The sequence below is a fragment of the Macaca mulatta genome, chromosome 20 (assembly GCF_049350105.2).
Source record: "Macaca mulatta isolate MMU2019108-1 chromosome 20, T2T-MMU8v2.0, whole genome shotgun sequence".
NCBI lineage: Eukaryota > Metazoa > Chordata > Mammalia > Primates > Cercopithecidae > Macaca > Macaca mulatta.
The window spans coordinates 21,133,742-21,148,778 of record NC_133425.1 but is presented as its reverse complement, the minus strand read 5'-3'; the positions used below and the strand labels follow the sequence as shown (position 1 = coordinate 21,148,778).

The following is a 15,037-nucleotide window of genomic DNA, read 5'->3' as shown; positions in this document are numbered from 1 at the left end:
AAAGAACAGCTTTATTGAGGTATAACACCATTAAATTTACCCATTTTATGTATACAATTCAATGATTTTAGAACATTTATAAAGTTGCATGCCCATTATCATAATCCAGTTTCCATCAGCCCTTAAAGATCCCTCGTGCCATGTGCTGTCAATCCCATTTCCACTCCCAATCCCAGGAAACCACCAGTCTTCTTTCTGTCTCTATAGATTTGTTTTCTATGGGCATTTCAGATAAATGGAATCCTACAATACATAGTCTTTAGCGTATAGCTTGTTTCAATTCACAACTTTTTTGAGGTTTGTCATGTATAGCGTGTAACAGTAGTGTCTTTCTTCCTTTTCACTGCTGAATAATATTCCACTGTACTAACATACCAAATGTTCTTCATCCATTCAATGTTTCATGAATATGATGAATATTTGAGTTGTTTCCATTTTTTAGTAACGATGAATAATGCTGCTATGAACACTGACATACAAGTCTCTGTGTGGACACATATTTTCATGTGTCTTGCGTATACATCTAGGAGCAAAATTGCTGGGTTGCATGGCAATTTACATTTAAATTTCAGAAGTTGCCAGACTGTTTTCCAAAGTTGCTGTACTACTTCACATTTCCACCAATAACATATGAGGGTTTCAATTTCTCTACATCCTTACCAGCCTTATTATTGCCTATCTTTTTGTTTATGGCCATCCTAGTGGATGTGAAATGGTCTTATTATGGCTTTAATTTTAAATTCCCTAATGACTAAGATATTGAGCATCTTTTCATGTGCCTATTAGCCATTCTTACATCTTCTATTCAAATCTTTTGCCCAATTTTTAATTGGGTTGTCTTATTAATAAATTATAAGAATTATTTACATACTCTGGATACAAGTCCTAGATCAGATATATTTGGAACAGAATGAAAATGAAAATTCCATATATCAAGATTTATAGGATGCAGTTAAAGAAAAGCTTAGGGCAAAATTTGTAGTTTTTTATGCATATATGAGAAAGAAAAAAGATCTCAAATCAATAACTTAAACTTATTATCAATAACTGAAGGGAAGGAGAAAAAGTATAGAAAAATGACTATAAGGAGTACAGTATAAGACCAAAAACATTTCCAGATCTATCTGCAATAAAAACAAAAGAAAATGGACTAAATTTATAGTGTGGAAGACTCAGCCATGTCTTGTTTATAATAGACACATCTAAAATATAAAATTGCAGAAAGATTGAAAGCAAAAGATGGAAAGTTATAGCAAGCAAATACTAACAAAACATTTGTGTACCCATATAGATGGTCTGCAACTTATGAGAGTTTGACCTAGTTTTTCAACTTCATGATGGTGCAAAAATGACAGGAATTTAGTATGCTTCTCAGCTCACAACTGAGTTACTATATCAACTTATGGTGGTTTTGCATTGTAAGTTGAAGATCACCTGTACTGGTAGCAAGGAAAAATACAGCTTAAGCCAAAAGATGTACTAGGCATAAAGAGAGAGAATACATGATAATGAAAGGAACAACTAATCAAGAAACCATGATCGTTTTAAACTTGTATAAATTGAATAACATAGCTGCACAAAAGGAAAAGCAAAAATTAAACAGAAAAAAAACAAAACCACAATCATAAGGGAAGATTTCAGACATCATCATCATGTTCTATATCAGACTAAAAATTGGTATAGCTATAAAATATTTTGGCTGGGCCCGGTGGCTCACGCCTGTAATCCCAGCACTTTGGGAGGCCGAGGGGGTGCGGATCACGAGGTCAAGAGATCGAGACCATCCTGGCCAACATGGTGAAACCCCGTTTCTACTAAAAATACAAAAATTAGCTGGACGTGGTGGCACATGCCTGTGGTCCCAGCTACTCGGGAGGCTGAGGCAGGAGAATCGCTTGAACCCGGGAGGTGGAGGTTGCAGTGAACCAAGAGAGCACTACTGCACTCCAGCCTGGTGACAGAGTGAGACTCCATCTCAAAAAAAAAAAAAAAGATTTGAACACAATTAACAAGCTTGATCTAATAGTCACATGAAGAAGGGACACCGTGCCCAATAGTAAATGCAAGTTTTTTCTAAGCACACATAGAATATTTATAAAACCTGACCACTGAATAGAAGCAGTGCAGTTCTCAACAAATAACAAAAAACAGGGTTCATGCAAACCATGTTCTCTGAAGACACTGCAACTAAATTAGAAACCACCATCCTTACATAACTCATCAGCTATGCATATGTTCTTCTGTGGTGTATTTTTTACATTGTTTTCATCAAATACATATAATTTTACGTTACGTCTTTTCCACTCTTTAATCCATCATAAATGTATTCCCATACTGTTGCACAATCTTTAATATATTTGGATAATTGTCCACTAAATTGATGTGAGACATATCTATTTTTGAAGCCTGTAACTGTGTATTCATCTTATCTCTTTTTGTCTAAGTTTTTATTCCAAGATAAATTATTTACTCACTCAGAAAAAGTACCAAGCTTTCATCTGCAATTTCTTCACAATAATAATGAGCGCCAAGGGTCCCTGTTTGTTCCTTTTCCTGGCTTCTAGGTGAACAGCAGTAGAAGCAGCCTGGGGGGCAGAATTATTTAGCTTTTATTAAACATTGTTTTTAGCCCAGGGAAAGTGACATATCCAAACATGATTGTGAAAACTTTGAGAAAATGGTAAGGTTGTTCCTCAATTTTTATATGAGCCACTTTAATTTAGATACAACTGCATTAATTAATGCATTTTGCCATTTAAAATAGGTCAGGCGTGGTGGCTCACACCTGTAATCCCAGCACTTTGGGAGGCCAAGGTGGGTGGATCACTTGAGGTCAGGAGTTCAAGACCCACTTGGCCAACATGGCAAAACCCCATCTCTACTAAAATACAAAAATTATCTGGGCATGGTGGTGTACACCTGTAAGCCCAGCTACTCATGAGGCTGAGGCAGGAGAATCGATTGAACCTGGGAGGCTGAGGGTGCAGTGAACTGAGAACATACCACTGCACTCCAGCCTGGGTGACAGTAAAGACTGTCTCAAAAAAATAAAAAATAAAAAAATATATATAACCTGATAGAGAACTTCTCAAAGATGTATTATTTGTAGTAGAATCCTAAGACTCCATCCAAAGGGTCTGCTCTCAGAAGAAGATGAGGAGGAAGAGGAAGAGAAGAATGGTGGCCTGTAGGATGGTCATAAACAAAATGAGGATGAGGATTGTCAAAGTCAAAATAAAAATCTAGAGCTGAATCTCTAAATTTAATGTTTTATTTGGAAAAAGACTTGCAATTTGGGATATATACACAGACCGGGTGGTCTTCAGTATGTCTGAAGAAGAGAAGTTTAGAGGTTTTATTAAAGAGAGAAATGTTACACATTGCCCTTCAAGAAAGTTCATTGGCACTAGTGAGGGTTTGGAGAGCTGGCAAGCTCTGATTAGTGGGCAAAATTCGTCTTCGAGTTGCAGCAAGTTATCTCAGCAGCTATAAATAAAACTGCTCCCAGGTTACAGCAGGCAGTCCCAGCAGTCAGTTTTGCAGAGAATTACATTCTTGGAGCAAACTTTTTTTGTTGTTGTTGTTGTACTCAGAGTGCTGCCACCTGGCTTCTCAACCCTGATTTACTTGGGTATGACGAGAATGATGCAATTTGCGTGATTGACTTTCACAGGATGGAGGCAAATGGTAAAGACAGGATAATTATCGGGATGAGGAAGAAGGATTGGAGATAGAAGACAAGAAAGAGAATTTCTCAGTTCCAGTAGTACTTAGGACTTGAACTTAAAGTCTCCTGTGAAATGGTGAAATAACCAAACTTTTCTTAAGTGGAAAATATCCTGGCATCCTCTGGCACACCCTTGGGAAAATTTCTTCCCTGGGAGAAGAATGGGGTGACGGAGGTGGGGCAGGGAGGTGGGGGCAGAGATAAGGATTTAAAACATTCTTCCAAACTTGAAGATCCTCTTTATCCCATCCCTTCAAGGTGAGGTTGGGAAAGAGGGTTGAAGAGTTCATATAATTCAGGGAAAGTTACTCCATCTATTTGAGTCTCCAAATCCTTGTGGATAAAATTGGGGAATATCGCTAGTGATCATATCATCATATCACCGTCATCAACTAACTTTACTGTAGTAAAGAGAAAGAAATAAAATTTCTTACAACCCATAAAGTATGTTTTTACAAACTAGAAGAAGTAGTGTGATTGTGGCTTAGGGAACAGAGAAAGTTTTAGCCCAGTAATCAGTTTTGAATTCCTCAAAGCCCAAATGAAACAAAATTGGTGGGAGATGGTAAGGGCAGAAATTAATAAAAAGAGCTAACATGAATTTGCGTATAATGTAGACATTAATTCCTTGTGAGGAGTCATGGTAATTGTGGGGGCAGTTGTGGATTTTTTTGACTGTACTGATTTTGTGGAAATTAGTATTTGAGCGTGTTCCAGCAGTGTACAGATGGGCTCTTGGAAGGCCGGAGAAGAGTATTTGCCAGACACACACTGGAGAGACTTTGAGGCTCAGACTTGATTGGCAGTGACCCCAAGTCAAGGCTCTAATCAACCTTCCTGTTGGAGCCTCGCCGTGCTCCTCATATCTCCCCATACTCCTGCACTGCTAGTCTATCTCAACTTAGAGAAACGTCCTGCCCATGACGTCTGTGTTCCCTTGACTGTGACTGACACTTAGGTTTAGACAGGCAGGTTTTATTTCCTCCTGCACTGTGCTGAAACTCTAGAAACTCAACCCATTATCTAGAACTCCAAGCATTTGGCTATTTAATAAGAAGCCCTTCTCCACAGACACTACTTCTTTTCTGCCAAAGACCCAGAGAAAACACAGTTAATCCGCTTCTAGGGGCAGCACTTGGAGAGATACTCCCACGAATGGGTCCTCTCCTCTCCCCAGAGCAAGGACATTGTCAGCTTCTCATTGTGTTTATGATTTTGCAGTCTCCCCTAACATCATAATAGCTGACAGTAGCTGACAACTAGGTGGTCTAAATAGGTGTTCCTTCTACCACAGAGTCCAGTCCTGGCCCAGAGGAAGCAGCATTTGGATAAAGAATTTACCTGGGACTCTGACTATCTATAAAACAGAGTCGTGTGTGTCCCTTTGCTCAGGGAGAGGAAAAGAAGGGACAGAAATGATGGTAGTTGATACTTCCAGTATACCTCCACGAAAAAAAACAACACTTGCAAAGTACAAACCAAACTTCTCCCTCATTGTTCTGAAAAACCATTTGCTGCTAATTGGGGAAGAAATTCAATGGCTTGTGCAACCCAGAAACACATATTTTTACTAATGAGATTGCCCCTGTGTCCTAAGAGATCTGGTTTTCAAAAGCAGCCTGTGTTTGATCTCTAAAGCTATTCATGTCTAATTAGAGAAGAAATTCACTTGTATGGTGGGGAAGCACTTTTTTTTTTTTTTTTTTTTTTACATAAGAAGGGAAAAGATCAGAGTAGAATACTGCTTTTAACAAGATTACTTCATCTAATGAGGATCTTATTATGAATTTTAATGAAAATAAAAACAGTAACAAAGTAAGGGAAATTAGAGGGTATTACAAAAGTCCTGTTGTTCCACAGAAAACTTACAGGAACCATGCAAGGACAAAAGAAGCCATCAGTAACACACTGCTGTATGCACTGCACTTGGGTTTATGAGAGACTATCTGTTAAGGTAAAGATGTGTTCAAATATATTATCCAGAAAATGTCACTTACATGTGTATTCTTTTCTCTTTAGCACAATGATATAACCGTTCAACCTATTTGATATGGATGTCTCCTATTAGGAAGAAATTTCAACAACTTCACTTCTAACTTAAACACATACATCAGCTAGCCTGGCCAACATGGTGAAACCCTGTGTCTACTAAAAATACAAAAATTAGCTGGGCATGGTGGCAGGTGCCTCTAATCCCAGCTACTCAGGAGGCTGAGGCAGGAGAATCGCTTGAACCTGGGAGACAGAGGTTGCAGTGAGCCCAGATCGTGCCATTGCACTCCAGCCTGGGCGACAAGAGTGAAACTCTGTTTCAAAAAATGAATAAATAAACACATATAACACCATCAAAATAAGGAGAAACTTTCTTTCCCACATTGAAAGTCACTGATGTTTTCCTTAAAAGCATTGCATCATGTCTGTATTCTTTAACAATCAAAAAGTACCATTGTCTGCCTTTTTGTTTCTTCTTTTCTAAATGAAAACATTTATTAAAATATTTAGGTGGATAAGTTGCCTATTGAAATTGTAATGTCCCTGAAGTATTGGTTGAGCTTAATTTATTCATATAAGTTTCAAGTCATTCAAAGGCCTATTTTTCTGGCAGAAAACTAAAGACAGAGCTGTTATTGTACCATCTGGTTTGCATGAGGAGTCTCTTGGCATCTTTTAACTGCACATTTTATAAATGCTAAGTCCCAGATGGCATACATTGTAACAGTGAAGAGTTTTATAAAGGCTTCCAAAAACAAATTCTTTCAAATTTGAATACCGGATAGTCTAAGCAGGGGCTAGGAATTTAAATTCTACACTTGATTAAACTGGCTTTGTTAGCTGAACAAATTTCCCTTTTTTCTTATGTCTTTCCTCCTTCCTAATTATTGGTTCTGTGACTTGAAGATTTCAATCCTTGTAATTCTTCTACCAACAGGTCCCCTCTATAACTCAAGTTCTAGAAAAACTGCAGGAACAACAATCATTGGAAAAACCTATGTTAGGTGACATTCTGTTTCAAGATGGCAGAATTTACCACAAGGAGGTGTGTTATAGCACCCATTAGCAGATCATCAAATACCATCAAAACCGTTCAACTCTTACGAAGCTGATGGTGGGACTGGAAAGACAAGCAAATGTAAACTCCAAGCACTGTGTTGAAACAAAGCCAGAGTGGAGTAATGATTGAGAACATAGGGTCTAATGTCAGAGACTGACAGATATTAAGCCCCACATTGGATCTTGCCCTTAACTTGGACAAATTACTTCTCCCTGAGCTTCAGTTTCTTCATCAGTAAAATAAAGACAGTGCTTTTCTCTTTAAAAGGGAATTATTCACAGCGTTGTTGCAAGTAATTACTGAATATTTGTAAAATACTTAAGTACAGTTTCTGGTGTGTAGCTAGTACTCAACGAATGTAAATTAGTATTAGTACTAGCACTAGGAGAAAGAAAGCTTCTCCTTTAAGTCAATCCTATATAAATACAGCATTTTCTTAAAACTTCTCTTTTCTCTGCATTTTCATTCTCAATAACAACAGCCGGGACCTAGTTTTTTTTTCCCACCCCTTATCATGGTATAATAAAAATAATATATATTTTATAGTCACACAGAACTGAATTTCAATCTGGGGTTTTGTACTAGTTTACTAGGACTTCTATAACCAAGTACCACAGACTGAGTGGCTTAAACAAATTTATTTTCTTCCAGTTCTGGAAGCCAGAAATCTGAAATCAAGGTGTGAGCGTAGCTGGTTCCTTTTGAGGGCTGTGAGCAAAGGACCGGTTCCAGGCCTCTCTCCCGGAGAAAGACTTGTCAATGGCCATCTTCTCCTTGGGTCTTCATGCCATCTTCCTCTTCACATGTCTGCGTCCAAATTTTCTCTTCTTATAAGGACACTTGGTCCTTATAAGATGGTCATATTGATTAGGGCACCCTAATAACTTCCTTTAACATCATCACCTCTGTCAAAGCGGTGTTCGTCTGTTTTCACACTGCTGTAATGAAATACCCGAGACTGGGTAATTTATCAAGGAAAGAGGTTTAATTGACTCACAGTTCCAACATGGCTGGGGAGGCTTCAGGAAACACAATCCTGGCGAAGGCAAAGGGGAAGCAAACACCTTCTTCACATGGTGGCAGGAGAGAGAAGAATGAAGGAGGAACTTCCGAACACGTATAAAACCATCAAGTCTCATGAGAACAAACTCACTATCCCGAGAACAGCATGGGGGAAACCACCCCCATGATCCAATCACCTCCCTCCCTCAACACGTGAGAATTACAATTTGAGATGAGATTTGGGTGGGGACACAGAGCCAAACGTATCAAAGACTATCTCCAAATAAAGTAACATTCTGAGGTGCTAGAAATTAGGACCTCAACATAAATGGTGGGGGAGATATATTTTCAGCCCATAATAACTTTCTACTACTAGCAACTGAAGGAAAATTCACCTCAAGGAGACTTCATTTTATTTTCTTACTCCTATCTGGATTATTTATAAATCAGTGCTTAGCACAAGGTCTATACATTGTGGCCTTCTTCTTAGAAAGACTCATGGACTCACATTGTTTCTGGGAACCACCTACTCTTTCCCAGAACTCTGCATGAAACACGAACGCTGTACATGTGGCTTACAAAACCTGCGGAGGACCAAATGAGGAAGGAGTGGCTTATAGAGCTATGATCAAAGGAGACTTAGCAGGACTCAGCTGTTATTTGAATGGTGGGGGACATTTTATGGAAAAGATGCTTTAAAGATTATACAAAGGTGGCCAGGCATGGTGACTCACGCCTGTAATCCCACCACTTTGGGAGGCCAAGGTGGGTGTATCACCTGAGGTCAGGAGTTCAAGACCAGCCTGGCCAAAATGGTGAAACCCCATCTCTACTAAAAATACAAAAATTAGCTTGGTGTGGTGGCATGCGCCTGCAGTCCTAGCTACTTGGGAGGCTGAGGCAGGAGAATCACTTGAACCCAGGAGATGGAGGTTGCAGTGAGCCAAGGTTGTGCCACTGCACTCCAGCCTGGGCAACAAGAGCGAAACTCCGTCTCAAAAAAATAAAAAAGATTATACAAAGGTGAGAATCAACTTCTTTAAACATAGGGGAAAAAGTAAAAAGCAGAGATGAGGGGAGCCCTGGATTCAATTCCCAGTACTGTCACTAAGTAACTGTAGGACCTAGAGTTATTGTCCCTATCTGCAATCCAGGTTCCTGGCCTCTCATATAAGGAGGTAGCAACCAAATTCTGTATCAGTCAAGTTTCATCAGAGAAGCAGAACCATTCTGAGTGATACAGAATAAAGGGTTTATTGCAGAGATTAAGCTTATACCTGGAAGCCAGGTAAGCTGTCTAGTAAGGTTATTTCTTCTGCACTAGATGTTAGACTCAAAGTCCATAGGGCCAGCAATTGGGAAGTAAAGATGGAGGGGAAGTGAAGAAAAAGAACAAATTAGAATCTGCAGGGACAAATTGGAACCCCAGAGAAAACGAAACCCGTGCCTGTCTCTTACCACCCCCAACCTCGACGACACAGGTGTCTACAGGATAAGCTGCCACCTTTCACCATGGACAGAGCTGCAAATGCACCTGGCCTAGGATTCAGAGAAGCTGAAGGGGGAGATCTGGATAGAGTGGGAGGAGCTGCAGGTTAGCCTCCTGCCCCACGCCCACAAGGTGAGCAGCAGCTTAGCCACAATATACATGGTCTCTCCACGGTTTTGGAAGTTACAGGCCGGTGGTGGATAGGATAAATATGGCCAGAGATATGTCTTATTTGGCAGGCATAGGATATTGAAAATATTTTTAACATTAAATATCAACATTAAAATTAAGGAAATTGAACGGAATCTGGATTTTCAGCTTCCAGATGCGAAACTGAAGATCATGACAATTACCTCTGCCTAAGCTGAGAAGCGGGATTTTTTTTGGTTTGTTTTTGTTTTTAAGATGCAGTTTTGCTCTTGTTGCCCAGGCTGGAGTACAATGACGCGATCTCAACTCACTGCAACCTCCGCCTCCCGGGTTCAAGCAATTCTCCTGCCTCAGCCTCCTGAGTAGCTGGGATTACAGGCATGCGCCACCACACCCGGATACTTTTTTGGTATTTTTAGTAGAGATGAGTTTTCTCCAGGTTGGTCAGGTTGGTCCTGAATGCCCAACCTCAGGGGATCCACCCACCTCGGCCTCCCAAAGTGCTGGGATTACAGGCGTGAGCCACTGTGCCCAGTCAAAGCAGTTATTTCTTTAGATGCAGCCTGGACTCAACAGTCCACCTCACCCCCAGCTGCCCAGAGCTGTAATCCTGACCCTGAGGGCAATAGTTAGTCACTTGCCATTCTCATCACACTAAAGCCATTTCCTTGCACCCAACTGACTTCACTCACGTACAGTATTTGCCTTGCTCCAGTAACCATGTCGAATAGCTTTTTGAGTGTGACAATGTCCTATCATTTCCTATCACATCAGTTACATCTTAACCCTCCCTCATTTCCTTCTGTGCCAGTCAGTCACAAAATGCATATTGTGCATCTGGGTGAAAGCTCTCCTAGTCCCCATTTCCAGCATTTCTGGCCAATTCTCAAGCATTAAAAAGGCTGTTCTCTTGGGGCTATTTACACCTGCACTCACAGGGTTATAAGACTTAAGCAAACTTACATATTACCCAATTGCAGGTGAATTACTGATCAGTAGAAAGAACACACACACACTTGCAGGATAATTTCCCAGGTTAGCCAAGGATACAGAAGTGGCTACACAGAGCAAAATGAGCTGCTATGTGTTTTAGTAACACTTTATCCTGGTCCCATAGTGTCATTGCTGTGTGGGCACCTTACACACTCTGAACAAGTAGAGTCCTGCCATAGTTTAAAACAGCAGCTTATTTCTTGCTATATCACTGCCCTTTTATATGCAAGCTACTCTAGAAAAATACATATATGTATCTATACGCATGCATAAACACACACATACGTATCACTAATCTCTTACAATATCGACTTCTCTTGGTTCTTGAAACAACCTGAGCACAGGCAAAGCCACATACCCATCTAGGATAAAGACAACCAAATCAGTACCCAGGTATTCTCAAGCAAGATTCAAACAAGCAGAAGAAAACTTCAGAGCTCGAAGACAAGGCTTTCGAGTTAACCCAATCCAACAAAGACAAAGAAAAAAGGATTTTTAAAATGAGCAAAGTCTCCAAGAAGTTTGGGAGTATGTTAAACAACCAAACCTAAGAATAATTGGCATTCCTGAGGAAGAAGAGAAATCTAAAAGTTTGAAAAACGTATTTGAGGGAATAATTGAGGAAAACTTCCCTAGCCATGTTAGAGATCTAGACATCCAAATACAAGAAGCTCAAAGAACACCCAGGAATTTCATCATAAAAAGATTATGTAGACACAAAATTTTCAGGTTATCTAAAGTCAAGATGAAGGAAAGAATCTTAAGAACTGTGAGGCAAAAGCATCAGGTAACTTATAAAGGAAAAATTATCAGATTAACAGCAGATTTCTTGGCAGAAACCCTACAGGTCAGAAGGGATTGGGGTCCTGTCTTTAGCCTCCTTAAACAAAACAATTATCAGCCAAGAATCTGGTATCCAGTAAAACTAAGCTTCATAAATGAAGGAAAAACACAGTCTCTTTCAGACAAACAAATGCTGAGAGGATTCGCCACTACCAAGCCAGCACTACAAGAACTGCTAAAAGGAGCTCTAAATCTTGAAACAAATCCTCAAAAATACACCAAAATAGAACCTCTTTAAGGCATAAATCTCACAGCACTTATAAAACAATAACACAACGAAAAAAACACACAAGGTATTCAGGCAATAACTAGCACAATGAATAGAATAGTACTTCACTTCTCAATACTAACATGGAATGTAAATGGCCTACATGCTCTACTTAAAAGATATAGAATGGCAGAATGAATAAGAATTCAGCAAGCAAGTATCTGCTGTCTTCAAGAGACTCATCTAACATGTAAGGACTCACATAAACTTAAGGTTAAGGGGTGAAAAAGGACATTCCATGCAAATGGACATCAAAAGTGAGCAGGAGTAGCTATTCTTGTGTCAGTTAAAACAGACGTTAAGCCAACAACAGTTAAAAAAGACAAAAAGGCAAGGCGCAGTGGCTCATGCCTATAATCCCAGCACTTTGGGAGGCTGGAATGGGCAGATCACCTGAGGTCAGGAGTTCAAGACCAGCCTGGCCAAGATGGTGAAACCTCATCTCTACTAAAAATACAAAAATTAGCTGGGTGTGGTGGCATGTGTCTGTAGTCCCAGCTACTTGGGAGGCTAAGGCAGGAGAATCGCTTGAACCTGGGAGACAGAGGTTGCAGTGAGCAGAGATCATGCCACTGCACTCCAGCCTGGGTGACAGAGCAAGACTCCATCTCAAAAAAAAAAAAAAAAAAAAAAAGACAAAGAGGTACATTATACAATGATAAAAGGACTAGTCAAAAGGAAAACATATATATCATAAATATATATGCACCTAACACTGCAGCCCCTAAATGTATAAAACAATTACTATTAGACCTAATAAATGAGATAGACAACACCACAATAATAGTGGGGGACTTTAATACTCCAGTGACAGGTGATCAAGACAGTCAACAAAGAAATGATGATCTTAAACTATACATTAGAACAAATGGAACTTAACAGATATTTACAGAGCATTTTACCCAACAACTGCAGAATATACATTCTATTCATCAGCACATGAAACATTCTCCAAGATAGATCACATAATAGGCCACAAAACAAATCTCAACAAATTTAAGGCTGGGAACGGTGGCTCACACCTATAATCCCAGTACTTTGGAAGGCAGAGGTGGGCGAGTCACCTGAGGTCAGGGGTTTGAGACCAGCCTGGCCAACATAGTGAAACCCTATCTTTACTAAAAATACAAAAATTAGCCAGGCATGGTGGCACATGCCTGTGATACCAGCTACTCGTGAGGCTGAGGTAGGAGAATTGCTGGAACCTGGGAGGCAGAGGTCGCAGTGAGCCAAGATCACGCAAGTACTCTGTCAGACCACAGTGGAGTAAAAGTGGAAATCAGCTCCAAAAGGAACCCTCAAACCCCCGCAAATACATAGAAATTAAATAACCTGCTCCTGAATGATTCTGGGGCCAACAATGAAATCAAGATGGAAATTTAAAAATTCTTCAAACTGAAAGATAATGGTGACACAACCTATCAAACCTCTGGGATACAGCAAAAGCGGTGGTAAGAGGAAAGCTCATAGCCTTAAACACCTACGTCGAAAAGTCTGAAAGAGCATAAATAGACAATCTATGGTCACATCTCAGGAACTAGAGAAACAGTAACAAACCAAGCCCAAACCCAGCAGAAGAAAAGAAATAAGAACTAAATGCAATTGAAATAAACAAAAAATACAAAAGATAAATGAAACGCAAAGCTGGTTCTTTGAAAAGATAAATAAAATTGAAAGACTGCTAGTGAGATTAACCAAGAAGTGAATCGAGAAGATCCAAATAAGCTCAATTAGAAATGAAACGGGCTGGGCAAGGTGGCTCACGTCCCGTAATCCCAGCACTTTGGGAGGCCGAGGCAGGTGGATCACGAGGTCAGGAGATAGAGACCATCCTGGCTAATACAGTGAAACCCCGTCTCTACTAAAAATACAAAAAATTAGCCGGGCGTGGTGGCAGGCTCCTGTAATCCCAGCTACACTCAGGAGGCTGAGGCAGAAGAATGATGTGAACCCGGGAGGTGGAGTTTACAGTGAGCTGAGATCACGCCACTGCACTCTAGCCTGGGAGACAGAGCGAGACTCCATCTTAAAAAAAAAAAAAAAGAAAAAAGAAATAAAACAGGAGATATTACAACTGACACCACAGAAATACAAAAGATCATTCAAGGCTACTATGAACACCTTTACATGCACAAACTAGAAAACCTAGAGGAGATGGATAAATTCCTGGTAACATACAACCCTCCTAGATTAAACCAGGAAGAAATAGAAACTCTGAACAGACCAATAACAAGCAGCTAGATTGAAATGGTAATAAAAACAAGGCCAAGAAAAAAAAAAATCCAGGACCAGATGGATTCGCAGCTGAATTCTATCAGACACGCAAAGAACTGGTACCAGTCAGACTGACACTATTCCACAAGACAGCGGAAGAGGGAAACCTCCCTAAATCATTCTACAAACGCTAATATCAAAACCAAGAAAGGACATACAAAAAAAGAAAACTGCAAACCAATATTCCTGATGAGCATAGATGCAAAAAACCTCAACAAAATACTAGCTAAATGAATCCTACAGCATATCAAAAAGATAATCCACCATGATCAAATGGGTTATGTACCAGGAGTACAGGGATGATTGAGTGGCTGGGCTCATTCATTCATCACCAGTTAACCAGCAAGTCAGCTAAGGACTGGTCACTCTAGGATAGCCTCAGCTTAGATGCCCTGTCTCTGCCTTTTGAGACTGCTCATTATCTGCAGGTTATCCTGGGCCTGTTCTCAGGGAGACAGCAGGGTGTATAAGACCTCTTGAGACCTAGTCACAGAACTGACACATGGTCATTTCCACCACATTCTATGGGCCAAAGCAAGTCACAAAGCCAGCCAGATTTTGATGGTTGGGGTAGTGAAACTTAGGTTGACAAGAATGGCATGCCAGGCTGGGGACAGAAATGTAGTTATAATTAAGCATTAATCAGGCTGCACTTTGGCCCACTTTCTTGTGGCTGAAAGTCACATAGCACTAGATATTGACTGTTTGCATTCCCATTATTCCTGCAGATAGGATCCCTGACATTAGGGACATGAGACTATTTAAGAATTGATTTACACCTCTGTTGTTCCTGTAGACAGGCTCTCTGACATTAGAATCATAAGGCTTTTTGCTTAAGGATCACTTAAGATGTTTTTCAGACCCCAAATTCCAGCAATTTTTTTTTTTTGAGACAGAATTTCGCTCTTGTTGCCCGGGCTGGAGTGCAATAGCGCAATCTTGGCTGACTGCAACCTCCACCTCCTGGGTTCAACCAATTCTCCCGCCTGAGTCTCCCAAGTAGCTGGGATTACAGGCGCCCACCACCATGCCCAGATAATTTTTGTATTTTTAGTAGAGACAGGGTTTCACCATGTTGGCCAGACTGATCTCGAACTCCTGACCTCAGGTGATCCACCCACCTCAGCCTCCCAAAGTGTTGAGATTACAGGCGTGAGCCACTGCGCCTGGCCTGTGTTTTTCTTTTTTTCTTTTTTAAAATTGAGACAGAGTCTTGTTCTGTCACCCAGGCTGGAGTGC

General features: G+C 40.2%; 1 protein-coding gene across 1 annotated transcript in view; it reads right to left on the bottom strand.

Annotated features, from left to right (window-relative positions):
* The window catches only part of ANKS4B (ankyrin repeat and sterile alpha motif domain containing 4B), a 51,000-nt gene that overhangs the window by 28,169 nt on the left and 7,794 nt on the right, over positions 1-15,037 (bottom strand). Inside the window, exon 5 of the mRNA XM_001091739.5 lies at positions 2,475-2,585. The gene's annotated coding sequence lies outside the window, so the exon portion shown is untranslated. The remainder of the gene's footprint in view (positions 1-2,474; positions 2,586-15,037) is intronic.